Source organism: Caloenas nicobarica, chromosome 4, assembly GCF_036013445.1.
Source record: "Caloenas nicobarica isolate bCalNic1 chromosome 4, bCalNic1.hap1, whole genome shotgun sequence".
Taxonomy (NCBI): Eukaryota; Metazoa; Chordata; class Aves; order Columbiformes; family Columbidae; genus Caloenas; species Caloenas nicobarica.
Genome location: NC_088248.1, coordinates 13,526,191 through 13,539,850, shown reverse-complemented (window position 1 = coordinate 13,539,850; position 13,660 = coordinate 13,526,191).

Here is a 13,660-nt window from a genome sequence, read left to right as displayed (position 1 = left end):
TACAAAAAAGGTCCACGTTCCCTTCTTCTCCTGCGTACAAGCTGAAGGTTCAAGCTCTGTGAATCCTGTGCTATTTCCTTCAGGCGACTTCTGCAGGGAAGTTAATTCTATTTCCGAGTCACATCTTTAGGCCTCTCTTTGCACGTTTACTGTTATGCAGCCAGCACATCAAGGCAAACATTTGGAATAAAGCCTTGGGTGCAAGCCATATTTGTTGTTGAACAAACAAAGCCAATGCTACAAAAATAATTAATCATGCTTCAAGGTATAAAACAACTTGTCTTCTTTGGCTAGAGGAAAGAAACACCCAGCCTGTCATTGTAGCCTCTCATTTGGACAGATATCTGGCAAGAAATACCACTGTTGTCTCAGGACTGATAAAGGCCAAAGGCTGGGAGCAGCTTGGAGACAAGATAAGCCATTAGTCTGACCTAGCAAATCATATCCTTTGTTCAGCATGTTTCCTGGGGATTTGGAACAGCTCTTCCCATTCTCTCTAAAAGCAGATAAATAGAGAGTGATGGCTTTAGAGCTTTTCAAGTGACAAGAGCAGGAGGAAAGGCAGGCCTGTAGTCATCATCTTTAACAAGGGTAGTATCAGCTGACATAGGAACCCATATATTGGCTTATTGAGCAGATTCCTCCCACACAAAGTAACAATAGTTTGCTCCTTCACATGCAGCTCTAGTAAAGTTTTAGTACTTTCTATATCCACGTTCCTAATTTTAAAATAAATAAATAAATAGAAAATTCAACACCATCCTGAAAAGGCCAAGCTACAAGACTGGGGGGGGTAGGTGGGATGGGCAGGAGAGACGCTGGTTTTTGATCTCCAACCCTCTCATGAGTCTTATCTGAAGTCAAGTATCTGATAAGTATCTGACACCACATGACAATTTTCAAGTACAACACTGAAAAAAGGCAATAATAATGTTGTGTGTTGCATAGGACAAACACTGTGCAACTATAGAACAACAAAGAATTGGCACAGAGCACAACAGTTATCTCCACAGCACCTTTTCCTACTGGTGTTAGACCATCAGAAAGAAGTGGTGCTACACTAGCATTCTGAAGGAGTGGAAATAGCATAATCAAGCTGTAACGTACTAAGAGAAAAATTATTTTCACTTTTTCTTCCAGATATTCCCACACTTACCATCTAAGATGAACAGAATACCCACAATAAGGTTTGCGGTTAGGGCAAAAATAAACCCATTATCAAATTTCTCTGAGACTGTCCTGGAAGTTTACGTTGTAGGAGTAGAGTCAAATTTTATGCACCTGATTATGCATATCACACACTTTTGCAAGTCAATATGGCTAACCTGATATGGGACTATCTGGGAAAGAAAATGTTAAACAACTGTAAGAAGAAATTTATTTGACATGGCAAGTATTGTAAATGAACTCTAAATTCTATCAACTTACTTGCACAATTGTTACTCACAGAAACAGCCCTCATCTTTAGTTTGATTCCTTTAAGTTCAGCACTTGCGTGAATAAATGTGTGGTCAAATACAGTGATACTGACAAAAATTAGCACAATACTTCATGACACTCTACAGTTGGATAAGGAACCCTCTCTAATGCTTCTGACAGTTCCTCTGTGCCATTCAACAGGTTTATCAAGTATTTCTAGTCATCCGTTCATAGTCATAAAAGCAGAAAAGAACACAAAGAACAAACAATTTTAAAACTACAGCTAGAATACTGAAATCTGAAGTTATCCATAGATTTTGTATAAAACATGTAAGAGAGACTGTAAAAATGCCTTGCTAGTTTGTAATGTTCCACCCTAACATCTTCAGAAAGAGAAAGAAAATAATTCAGCTCTAGATCGAAAAGTGTGTGTGTTTTGGGACTTTGTGGGTTTTTTTCTTCTAAGACCCACAAAAGAATTCTCTTCACTGTAAAGGATGTTTCACAATGTTAGAGCACCTACAGATCAGTCAAGCAGACAAATACATACACAATGTCTGTTGCGATGTATGGTGGTTTCTACCAGAATATATACCAGAAAATGGTCTCCAGAATTTCAAGACAACTGGATTTGAGTCCCATCAGTGAAAGGCTGCTCTGTTACCAATAAAAAACACAAAATCTACCTCCTTTCGAAGTTTGTCCAGGAACAGGCTTGAATTAAACTGGTGAAGCAAAAGTCCCATACAGTGTATTTGCCTACTTTTAAATGTCTTAAACCGATGGGGATCCCAGCAATTATTCTAGGAGACAGCTATTTTCCCAAGCACTTTTGTTGGTATAAACAAAACAGTTGTGCACTCAATTTTTGCTCAACTTCGAGATTCAAGTAAACTAAAAACCTCAGAATTATTCTCAAGTCACAAAGATCCAAAAGAAAATGGCTAATTACACATAGTTTTGATACTGAATCATATGGTAAAGCCAGGCTCACGCAGTAGTTTTTAGGAAAACGTGTTTACCCAAAACTGGATAAATAAAATCTGTCAGGACTTCACCCACAACTGCATTTCTAAAGAATTCATTCTTGGCACATTGGGTGACAACTCCCATCATCTTGAATGGAAAACCCACCTGTTTATGCCAGGACTAACTTTGGTCTCCAGCATCTGCAAACGTAAGGCAGAGGACCTGCTTCCCCACAGCTAACTGACATTTTGCACCTTTGTGAATTCACTCTTTTTGGTGAGGTACACAGCAGGAAAACAGTGGTCAATCAGGATGTCGGCTAGTTTGTTTTCAGATATATTCAATACGCAGCAGACACTGTTCCATATTTAAGCAATAAAGAGCTCTACTTCTGTCCATCGTAAGGACTTGTTTGGAATTATAAAGACATATGGTATTTTTAGAGGCTGAAACAAACATACTGACTCACACTCACCACTGCCAATTGAGAATAAGGCACATTTACTGATGTAACCAATGTTCCACTTCAATCCGCTTTCCCATCAAACCTCAATGTTTTATTTTAGCTGCAAAAAGGTTTATTAAAACCCTGCAGCCACATGATAATTCTCTCAACTTAGAAATGCAATGCGAGTTTTAAAAGAAAGAATAACATCATGCAGCCCCACTCCTTTTAAAAAAAATAATCACCCTTTATGAGCTGTGTTCAGCGTTCCACCAAGTTCGTTATCTTATGGTTTGTTTAAATAAAATGTAAGAACAACAGTTGTTTCTCCTTTTGTTGTGTTTTTCGTTTTTTACACATCCAAAATCAGGAAATGTGGGGTAACATCTCCAAATCTGTCACCAAATATGACATTAGGCAAATTACCAAATGCTTTGTGGATATGTCTTCCTGTCTTTAACTGTCAGATAATAATTATTTGTATGACAACAGCATCTTCACCCTCTTTCCCAAAAGCTCGGGTTTCTATTATGTAAGAATAAGACACAGCTGACAAGCCTATAGATGCTTACCTACTAATTGCAGTAAGAGCTTCAAGTTTAAATCCTAATAATTATGCTGTATTGGGTTTTTTAACTTGTCAGATGGAAGATGATGAAAATGTTGTCGTTATCACTTGGTTGGAAAGATACCTCTTAGACATGGAGCAAGAATATCCTTGCAAGAAGTTACTCAAGCTGGCATCTTCAGTCTTCTCTAAGTATCTACTGCTCCAAGAGCAACGTAGCTGAGCAAATGACACACTGCTTTTCTCCTAGATGACAGCAAACAAAAAGCACAGGAAAAATTTATACTGTAGTGAATCATATGCGTATTTTAACTGGTGGAAGCTCTGCCAGAGAATGGAAAGAAAGATTAATTTAGTTGGTTTATCCCTTCCTTCAACTTCCACGCAGACTAAAACAGTGCCCTCTTGCAAAGCCTGCCCAGGGGCTGGCTGCCCTCCAGGGAGGCGCTGGCACGGGCTGCGCACCAGGCAGCACCTTGTCCTGGCCAGGATGGGCTCTGCCTTGCCAACCGGGCCAATGCAAACAGGAGCCAGGAGCCCCTGCAGCCCACCGCGGCAAATATCACTTGTTGCTCCACTAGACATAAATGAAATGTAACTACCTCAAAGCAGAACGATGTAAGAAAAGCAGGGGAAAACATCCAGATTTGAACAGATTAATGATAGCGGCTCTCCTGAGGAAAGACTCCCTGAAGAGGAGAATTTATTAGCAGCCATTAACCAAGTTTCTCATTTGCGATGTGCCATGCAACGAAAAATACAAGTCTATGACTTCCCTCATAAAAGTATTTGGGAGGATTATTAGCTTCACAGAAGACAGATTAGTCACAGTGCAAACTGCTGTCCTAAATTTTTCGTATTTGTTTTGCACCCCAAGCATTCCACTAAAAATAAAAATGACAGAAAAAAGTATCTGTGCTGGGCTTAGAAACAAATGCACAGCTGAACTGCCAAGAACATTGCCATTCCTCTCTTGCACTAATTACCCTTTACTCATCATAAACCTTCATTTCTGCCACTTAAGCCTGGAACACACGACTTCAGAAAAACTATTTCTTATCACAAAATTGCTACTGCAACCTTTGTATTAAAAGACAGGAGAACAACAAACAGCAAGGAATTCCTAGAGTTTCTCCTCAAACTTTTTTAGTCTTGCCATTGTGTTGTTAATACATGATCTTGGGAAAAAGGATCAAAATAATTTCTGCGAGGACTACTTTTCAGGGATGCAGGACTCCATTTCTGAAAGCAGAGAGACCAGGGTGACTGAAATCTGAAATATGGGTACTGCGCTGGAAGAATGGGTGCTGACAGGAAAGTCTTAACTCATCAGCAGATGTAGATATTGTCAACTGTATTCAGACTAGGTCACAGAATCAAAAAATCCCAAGAAAGTAGTAAGAAGCAAGCAGCAGTGAGACGAGCCTCTCTCATGACTAACACAAGATATCCACCTTGATCCACATATGGTCTCCACAACCTTGACTAGAGAAAACACAGATTCAAGGGACTATTAGATCCCGATACATCATGTTTGGATAGTGGCACACTTGGAACACATTAAAGGAAAGTTGTGTCCAAGCCTGTACAGCTGACATGGAACTAACACTCCTCTCAGGAAAACACTGAGCTGTTCACCATATAAAGGGTGAGCGTCATGAGGATGGAGCCAGGCTCTTCTCGGTACCAACCAATGGTAAGACAAGGGGTAATGGGTGCAAACTGGAACACAAGAGGTTCCACTTAAATTTGAGAAGAAACTTCTTCTCAGTGAGGGTGCCAGAACACTGGAACAGGCTGCCCAGGGGGGTTGTGGAGTCTCCTTCTCTGGAAACATTCAAACCCGCCCGGACGCCTTCCTGTGTAACCTCATCTGGGTGTTCCTGCTCCGGCTGGGGATTGGACTAGATGATCTTTTGAGGTCCCTTCCAATCTCTAACATTCTGTGATTCACCAACCTAAGCACTGGGACCCAAGTGTTAAAGACCACAGCCCCTCCGCTTTCCTCACAGATCTCAGGCCAAGGACAAATTATGAAGGAAACGGAGAGTAGAATAGGTAAGTATGCTGGGCATATTTTCTGCATCATATTTGCAGCATCCTCAGGTAAACAGATTCACATGCCATCCTGACACCATTGTAGAAGGGGTTCAAGGCCACTTTCACTAGATCTTGACACCCAGCTTTAAATCAGAGGGGTAATATTGCCACCTCTCATACACAAAGCAGTGAAACAGGAACTAATAAATTTTGGGCCAGCCCAGAAAAAAATTCTGCTGCCTGAAGCTCTTGTTAATCCACAAGCTTCTCAAACAGAGATAGCTAGCAAACCCAGTGCCAATAAGTTAATCAGATTTGAACTTCTGGTCAGCCATTCACTTTCTTTGGGAAAACTGAGGACCACTCACCTTCCACAACTTTTTTTAGTGGAGATTCGCTGGCAGCCAGGCAGCAGAAAGAGGCTGTAAACTGCATCCACACAACACTGGCAACATCCACCAGCATCAGCAGATGCTCAGCACCACACAGCTCCCTGCTCCTGGTTTAAGAAACTGCATCTCGAACCAAAACATCCAGACACAGCAACAGGGAGACTCTTCCCTTCAGGTTTCTCTGAGCACTGACTCTCAGTGCTCAGTACAGAAGGGGCTCAACAGCACTCCTGATCTTCACTTACTGTTCAGTCAATGATTTGGGATCTTTTTGTGTACTACGCACCCAGTGCTTGCACTGCTGTCAACAGACAAGCAACTTACAGCTGAGGGTCAAGTCAGGAATGGATACAGCAGAGGCTAATGTTATCCCAGGGCACTCTGAATCAGTGCCTCAGGACCTGTTGTGACAGGACATCCAGACGAACCTCTTTTTGTTTTTAATCTCAAGTTATTATCAACGCCAGGGTTATATGACATACCAGAACAACCTTCCAAGAAAATAAACTTTAGGTTTATAAATCTTACTTATGCACTTACAGATTACCTGCACCTGTCTACAAAGATTTCAATTGGCAATAACGCTTTTCTGTGTTATAACACGGTCTCCAGGAACTTCTTGCTTCACATTCTGTTTCAAGTGTTTTTCTCTTCCGAGACCACTATCCTTTTCCCCAGCCAGTTACATTCTGCTCCTAATGGAGATAGAATTAAATTTACAAAGTGTTTTTATCCTAATTACAAGCCTTTCAGCTAGTACCTTGGTCTTAGCCTCAGCAGGAAATGATATGCAAAATATACTTTCATGCATCTGACAGTCCCCAAAACTACCGGTCATATAAATTCTGCCAATTTACCCTAATTAAAGCTAAGCAGTGTCGTGTGTGCTTAAACGGTCAATCTGTCTTGAAGTAATTATACCTGAAGGCAGGAATACATGAGGGTTTCCTTCTCTTGGAATTAAACTCAGATGGGCAACTGAGAAATAGTCAAGTGACATTTGCTAATGATTAAATCCAAATCACATCTCCTTTCAGTGTTCTTACCAAGTACAAGCTGCTGCATGGATGCTGATGGATTTGTGGAGGAAGGAGGCAGATGGTACAAGGCACTTGCCAACACTGCGCTGCCTACACAAGGCTCTCTCTCACACCCAGTGCAATGCATTAGGGAGTCAAAATGAGGCTCTCTGAGTCGATGTAATATATCATATGATATGTTCACTACCTTTGGTAAGATTCCATGTAATTCTTAGTGGTTTGTTTCATTTCCAAGGTAACCACTGCACTTGTTGAAGATCTGCTTAATTCACCTTTATTATCAACCCTGACCACCAGCACAAAGATGATAAAAACCCGCTTCCCAATCAGATGCTAAGTTCATGGCTCCTTCTCTCTCCCTATGGAAGCTCTCATCAAACCTCTGCATTTCATTTTGGTTTGTGGGGTCAGTCGAGTATAGGGATCATCAGATTGTAAACGGATTTTTCACAGGAAGATTCCCTTTTGAAGCGACAGCTTATACAAGAAAACACCTGAGCAATCTCATCTTTTGATGATGCAAAGATGGGAGAAGAGCCATCAGGCAAAGCTCTCAGTGGGCAGAAGAATGCTGAAATCCCACCTTCCACTCTGCAATGTCAGAAGATGTCTCTCACGTCTTGAAGGTCCTTCAGCAAAGACCAAAGACAGCTTGTAGAAATCGACAACAACTCTGATTCAGTTAGAAAAAGATGAAGAGGGTGCATTGGTCCATCCAAATCCTCCTTCCTGCTCTCACACACAGAGCAAAGAGCACAGAGGCAAAGAGAGACTGAGAATAAGAGAAATCATTAACTACTAACCACATTTACACAATCGTATTTTCTGTGCCACTCAACAGCATGTAACTCCAAATTCACACCACTCCCAGCACAGTCCTCAAAGGCTGTTAGTCAGAAGGATGCTTACTTTGGCCCTCTGGGAGCTGACAAATTCCATTTCATCTCTCTGGGATCTGACTAGTCCATCCTGTCACACAGGAAGATGATTATGAATGACAATACGATGAGTAACTTTTCAAACAGACAAAAAAAAAAAAAAAGCATGACTTGAATATTCTGCTTAGATTCTCATCCTTTGCCTGTTCACTAGGATGGTGCTAAGGCTCCTGAAAGGAGAAGGGCATGCTACTAGAAGACAGATTTGCTGCCAGTCAGAAGATAACAATGCCAACCTACAAAATCTTATAGAGTCAAATCACTGGAAGATTAACTTAGTTCGGGTTCAACCTTCCAGAACATCATTTGAGAGCTGCAATAAACTATAAAAGAAAAATCCAAAAGACCGTGCAGCTATTCTCTGTAAGCTACCCGCAATTTGTCCATCCTCAGAATAAACAAACAAGAAAATAAAAAGCGGGGGGAGGGGGAAGGCAGTTTTTCAGCAAGTTTAGGCTTGCACCTCTTTTTCAACAAGAGGTAAAACTATGTCCCCTCCCATTCTCTCATTAATCCCCTTCCAGATTTTAACACAAACACGGCTTTATTTTACTTAGATTTAAATATTTAGATGGATACCTACCTAGGAGTCAGTATTCTTTATTTCTTTGTTACAATAAAATCCAGCTTTATTAATCACAATAATCCAATCCAGTTCTTCTTTCTATCCCTCTGAACCGGGCTCTTTCCAGAACACCAGAAACAGACCACTTCAGGTGTACGCAAAATAATCTACTGGTACTTATCAAGTAATATTCTGGGTTTTCAAAATGCAAACATAAACACAGCAGAGGTCATTCTATGACAGAAATAATGGTTTACTTTCTGTTTTGTTAAAGTACTTCTAGGAGATTAACCTGCTAAAATACTTGGGTTAGGGGTCTGGCTTTTAAAAGCTGCTTTGGAATTACAAAATGTACAGAACCGGGCACAGGAGAGAAGGGAAAAGACAAAAACAAAGAACACAGTTGTCCATCATCAGAGTAGGCAAAGCAGGATCAGCTGATTTTTGAAGATATTTTTTTGAAAGTGGTCCCTCACAACAGAGTCCCCAAGACTGCATTTTCCATTCCAGTCTCATTGTGGAGTATCGGTTGCAGCATGATTGTTAATCAGTACTAATTGTGAAGACGGGCACTGGGTCAGGAACCTCTGACCACCATGAAGTCAGCTGAGCCAGTAATTTCATTTTAACTTCCCTAAGTGCTATTGTCACTGATTTCAAGTCACTAGCAGGAGTAGGTAGGTATGTGTCTGCCATAGCAGTGAATGATGTTAGGACAATAAACTCATCTCCTGAGATATTTAGTCTATTTTAGCTGAGCTAAATAAACAGAATAAACTCTAACTTTTGCCATTAAGCATGGTTCCGATAGTCTAATCCAAGTTTCCTAGTTTCAGCTGTCTTGCCCTTTAAAAAAGGGGAAGAAAAAAAAAAGGCCAAGTAAATATTCTCCATGGAGACATTTAAGATTCTCTTCCTTCCCCCTAGCAGCACTAATGTATGTATCTTTATCTTTTGGACTTTTTCCAAAGTGTTTAACTTTGGAATTTACATATTATACTTGCCACAGCAAGTGTGTCTATAGACTAATGTTCCTCTCCTATATTGGTCTATATTCTGTCACTCCTTTTCCCCAGAGCTTGCAGTAATGACTGGATGGCTTCTTTGCAGTAATTGTGGTCTGTCAGAAAAAAACAAAGGAGAGGAAGTGTGTATCATTTGGCTGTCTACTTAATTTTAGTGTAACAATTCCATTTTTAGGTACACAGAGTCTATAATAGAATGGGCATATCCGAGTTTGGCACACAAAGCTCTAAATAAGGCTGCTACTTTACAAAACCACAGCACAGAATAGCAATTGTTTCTAGCATGGTAACCGCAGTGATTGAGAGATGCCCAAAGTAACTTGTTTTCTAAAGGAGCGACTTCAGTGTGTGGTGGTAAGCTCTGAAACCACCAATATAAATGGATTAGGCCGTGAGCGCAGCAAACAATAGTTCCATTACTTTGCCTTAGGTCTGTTTTCACAAAGCTAGACAGTACTTAAAAAAAAAAATCTCCTTGCTCTTTCCAATATCACTGGAGGGCAGGGTCAGAAAAGAGATACTTTCTGCAAGCGCACATCAGGATATGCTTACATTATCAAGCCTTTCGCTTTGTGGTCGGGCTATTCTTACTTTGCTTCTAATGCCACGTGAATGTTTGATTGCTGTTTCCAGTCCACATAAGAGCTATATTACTGGAGGTTCCAGTCTGTTGTTTTTCTTCGAAGCTAGGCTTCAGTCTTGGTTAATGTTTGCCCAGAAATATGTAATTGCGGACTTCCTCCTCATAAACCGTTCCAGAGCACAGGCTGCCATCCTTCCATGCTATTATTATCTGTGTGCCTGCAGGCTAGAGCAGGGTGCGCTCTTGCATGGGAGAGGACAAATAACTCTTTCCTTGCAGGAAAGGCACTGAAAGCCTTTGATTGCTGCAGCCGCTACTAAAGAGCAGGCTACCTCAAAGTTTTGCCAGTGTGATTTTCTGCCCCTAGATTATAGAATAAAAATAATTTCAGCATGGGTCTACTAGGTCACAAATAGATCTAAGGGAAGCTGAGAATAAAACGACCATTCAAGCCACCAGCTTCATAGCCACTGCATACACTTTGTGCTTCTTAATTATCTATCCTGCCTGATTGCCCACACATTAAAAAAACAAGTTTAAAAAAAAAACCACGACACCACACAACCACACAACACTTATTTAATACAGTGCCAGAAATGCATTATCAGCGATGATAGTAAAGCCCCAGGCATTAGCAGAAAGGTAGGTAATGTTCAGAGGTGCATAGCAGAGGTGAATATACCCCGATAAAGAAAGGCCAATTAATTTTGTGCTACTGAATCTCTACTCTCCTAGGAATCGCCCACATCTTCCAGGGTTAACATGGAGAATCTCTGGCATAACCTTTGCAACTTTATATGCAATGACCAGGAGGTTTGCAATAAAAAAAACCACTCAAGAAACTTGAGAAATTAAACAGACGAAATCTCTTTAGGTACTTTGTAGGTAACAGATTTTCTAAGGTCTTCCCCAGATCCCTGCTGGTAATAGCCTGGCATGCTTTCCAGTCTTGACATTCCCTCTTTGCCCTCAAATCATCCAGCTCTGGGACCTGTCAGAGTGTGTTAAGGCTCATATCCAGTCTGTTCTCCTGGATTGCCTCTAAAGAGAAACAAGGGGAAAGTGGAAGTCAGTTTGAGCCCAGAGTCCCATCTTAATATAGATTCAGGGTATGTCTGGCACACACAACTAGTCCCAGGAGCTGGGAAGACCTCCTGGATCAAGTAATACAGGTATAATGTCAGAGGTTCACAGTCCTTGAACAGGCAGATCATGGTAAACAGGGTGGATCAGGCAGAACTCGCACTCAAAACAAACCTGTGTCCGGCTCCTTTGCTCAGAGAGATTAGTGAATATCTTGAGTGCAATGAACTAAAGCAGTACCTCAGGTTGAGGAACGGTACAGTGAAAAGTCTTCATTTCCTTCCAAATTAAAATTCTTTGACAGGAGCAACAGCTGGAAAACATTTAGTGATCTCTTAAACCAAAAGGTATCTTTATTTCTGACAACAGCTTGTTTTGAAGCACATGATGTTTTTAGTAGCTTTCAGATGCCTCTTCTTCCTGAGCTCACTACAAGCTACATGACAGTTTAGAGCAGGACTACGTTCCACATATAAATGAGATACAGGGGAAAGGTATTCTAACACAGAACAGAAAAGCAGTGACAGATTAGAAAACTTTGGGCAGACTTACAGCTAAAAGTTATTGTTGGAAGGGAAGGAGGACTACACAAGTCTCAGGATAACAAGCCAGAGCTCTACAGGGACTCAGAACAGGCTCTCGCTAAGAAATTACTGAAGGACTAGGAGTTTACTCTCAAACCAAGTACAATTTGCCATGCAAGAGAAGTCACCTAGTCTAGTGAGAAGGCTGGTGGGCACATATACAATGGAAATTGTGTTCTAAATCAGTATCAGCTTTACAAAACTGATAAACCCTACAGTAATGAAACATCAGCTGAGACCAACCTGTATGATAGACTCATCCACATGTGGTTGTTGCCTGCTCTAAGACACAGGGGTCCCAGGATGTCACACAACCAAAACCTCTGGGGTGAAATGCAATCTCTTATCAGTAGTTGATGTTACACGGAGAAAAAAAACAACTGCACACATGACACAATACCTCAGATGTTACTCAGGTACTGCTAGCTAGCTTAGCTTAATAACTTGATCACAAATATTAATATTGGCAATAATTTTTCTATTTTTGATTAATAATCACAATTTCAGAGGTGTCTTTTGCTGAAATGAAGAACTAACGCAAACCTTTTAATCATGTTACAGGGATTTCGTGTTAAGTAATACTGAAGTCTGACACTACCAATACCGGCTGAAGTAGACTCCACTGAGTAGTTCCTGAAGGATATTTACAGCTACATCTTATGGAAAGTCTGCACCACAAACTAAATTAGAGTGAAAGCTTGTATATAAGCAGTTTTTTCCAAGTTTTCAAAACTGTAAGGTCTTTGATCCCATTTCGTTAAGTGGATACTATTTATTTTTATGCCTTCCTAGACATCAGTGAATTCACTTAACATCCGAGGAAAGATCATCCTCGAACTATGATGCTTCACTTTGAAGGCTTAGCTTTCATAATTTCTTAGCTTGGTTTCTACCAATAAAAACACATGAATAAGAAAATATGTTTATATTAGGAAACATCTGCTGGAAAATATCCATGAACTTACCAACAAAATTAACACAACACAACAGCAAATTTGGCTTCTGATCCCAAATCATTCTAAGTCCTTGCAATAAATATGTAAGCATTCACGCACCCATTCACGCACACACAGTCTTAAAGTAGACAGCACAACTTTGCTGTCCTCATTGGCCCAAAGAGTGAAACTTCACAGCCCCAGCTCATAGAGGAAATGCTTCAAGATATTCAATAACTACCTGGAAGAGATGAAAATTCAACAGCAAGGGAGCAATTTTTTTCTCACAAAATTTTTTTGTAACTTTCCAGTAATTTGCAAATATCAAAGTACAATGCCATAAACGAAGCATTAAAGACATCTCCATTAAAACACTGGAAATAATTCTAGATAGCCCCTCTATAAACAGAAATACTCAGTTTAGCAAAATACACAAGAAGGTCCATAGGAGTCTGTTTCAGTAAGGAGCAGGAAAAACTAGAAGAGAAGCTACAGGGTTGGGCCACTGGTATATAGCAATCATAAAATTAAGAAACAACTAGAGATAATTTTTGAGCATGAATTCCAACAAAGCCAGCTTGTTTCTAGAAAGGTGTCCAGAAACTTCGTCCTTGAATTCCTGTTGAAATCAATCCATAAAAATCATATTAAAGGATTAGGCATCAAACATTTGTGTGTTGATGTGCATAAGAAATTCTTCACTCACGGGCTGCTGACCTTACGTACTTAAGAGGATCTTTCACCTCATAATAAAGTGTTCACTGTCAACAGTCATTCTTGCGCTTCATGCTTCTGTTGACAAAGTCTGAACAGGAAGCTTTTCTGCAGGTAAAACTTTCAAGAACTGTGCTTATATAGGGGCTTTGTACAAAGCGCAGTGTAGGATTCAGACATTTTGGTGAACAGTGAAGAATTAATCATAATATTCACACTACAAGAGATCTATGAAACAGATGCTAAACATTTATGTCAGAAGATTAATAATATACACCGTAGCTTCAGGAAGTAAACAGCCATCCTTGCATATCTATATTTCTGTTACCATATATATTCTTTAGGTACAGATGCACTTGT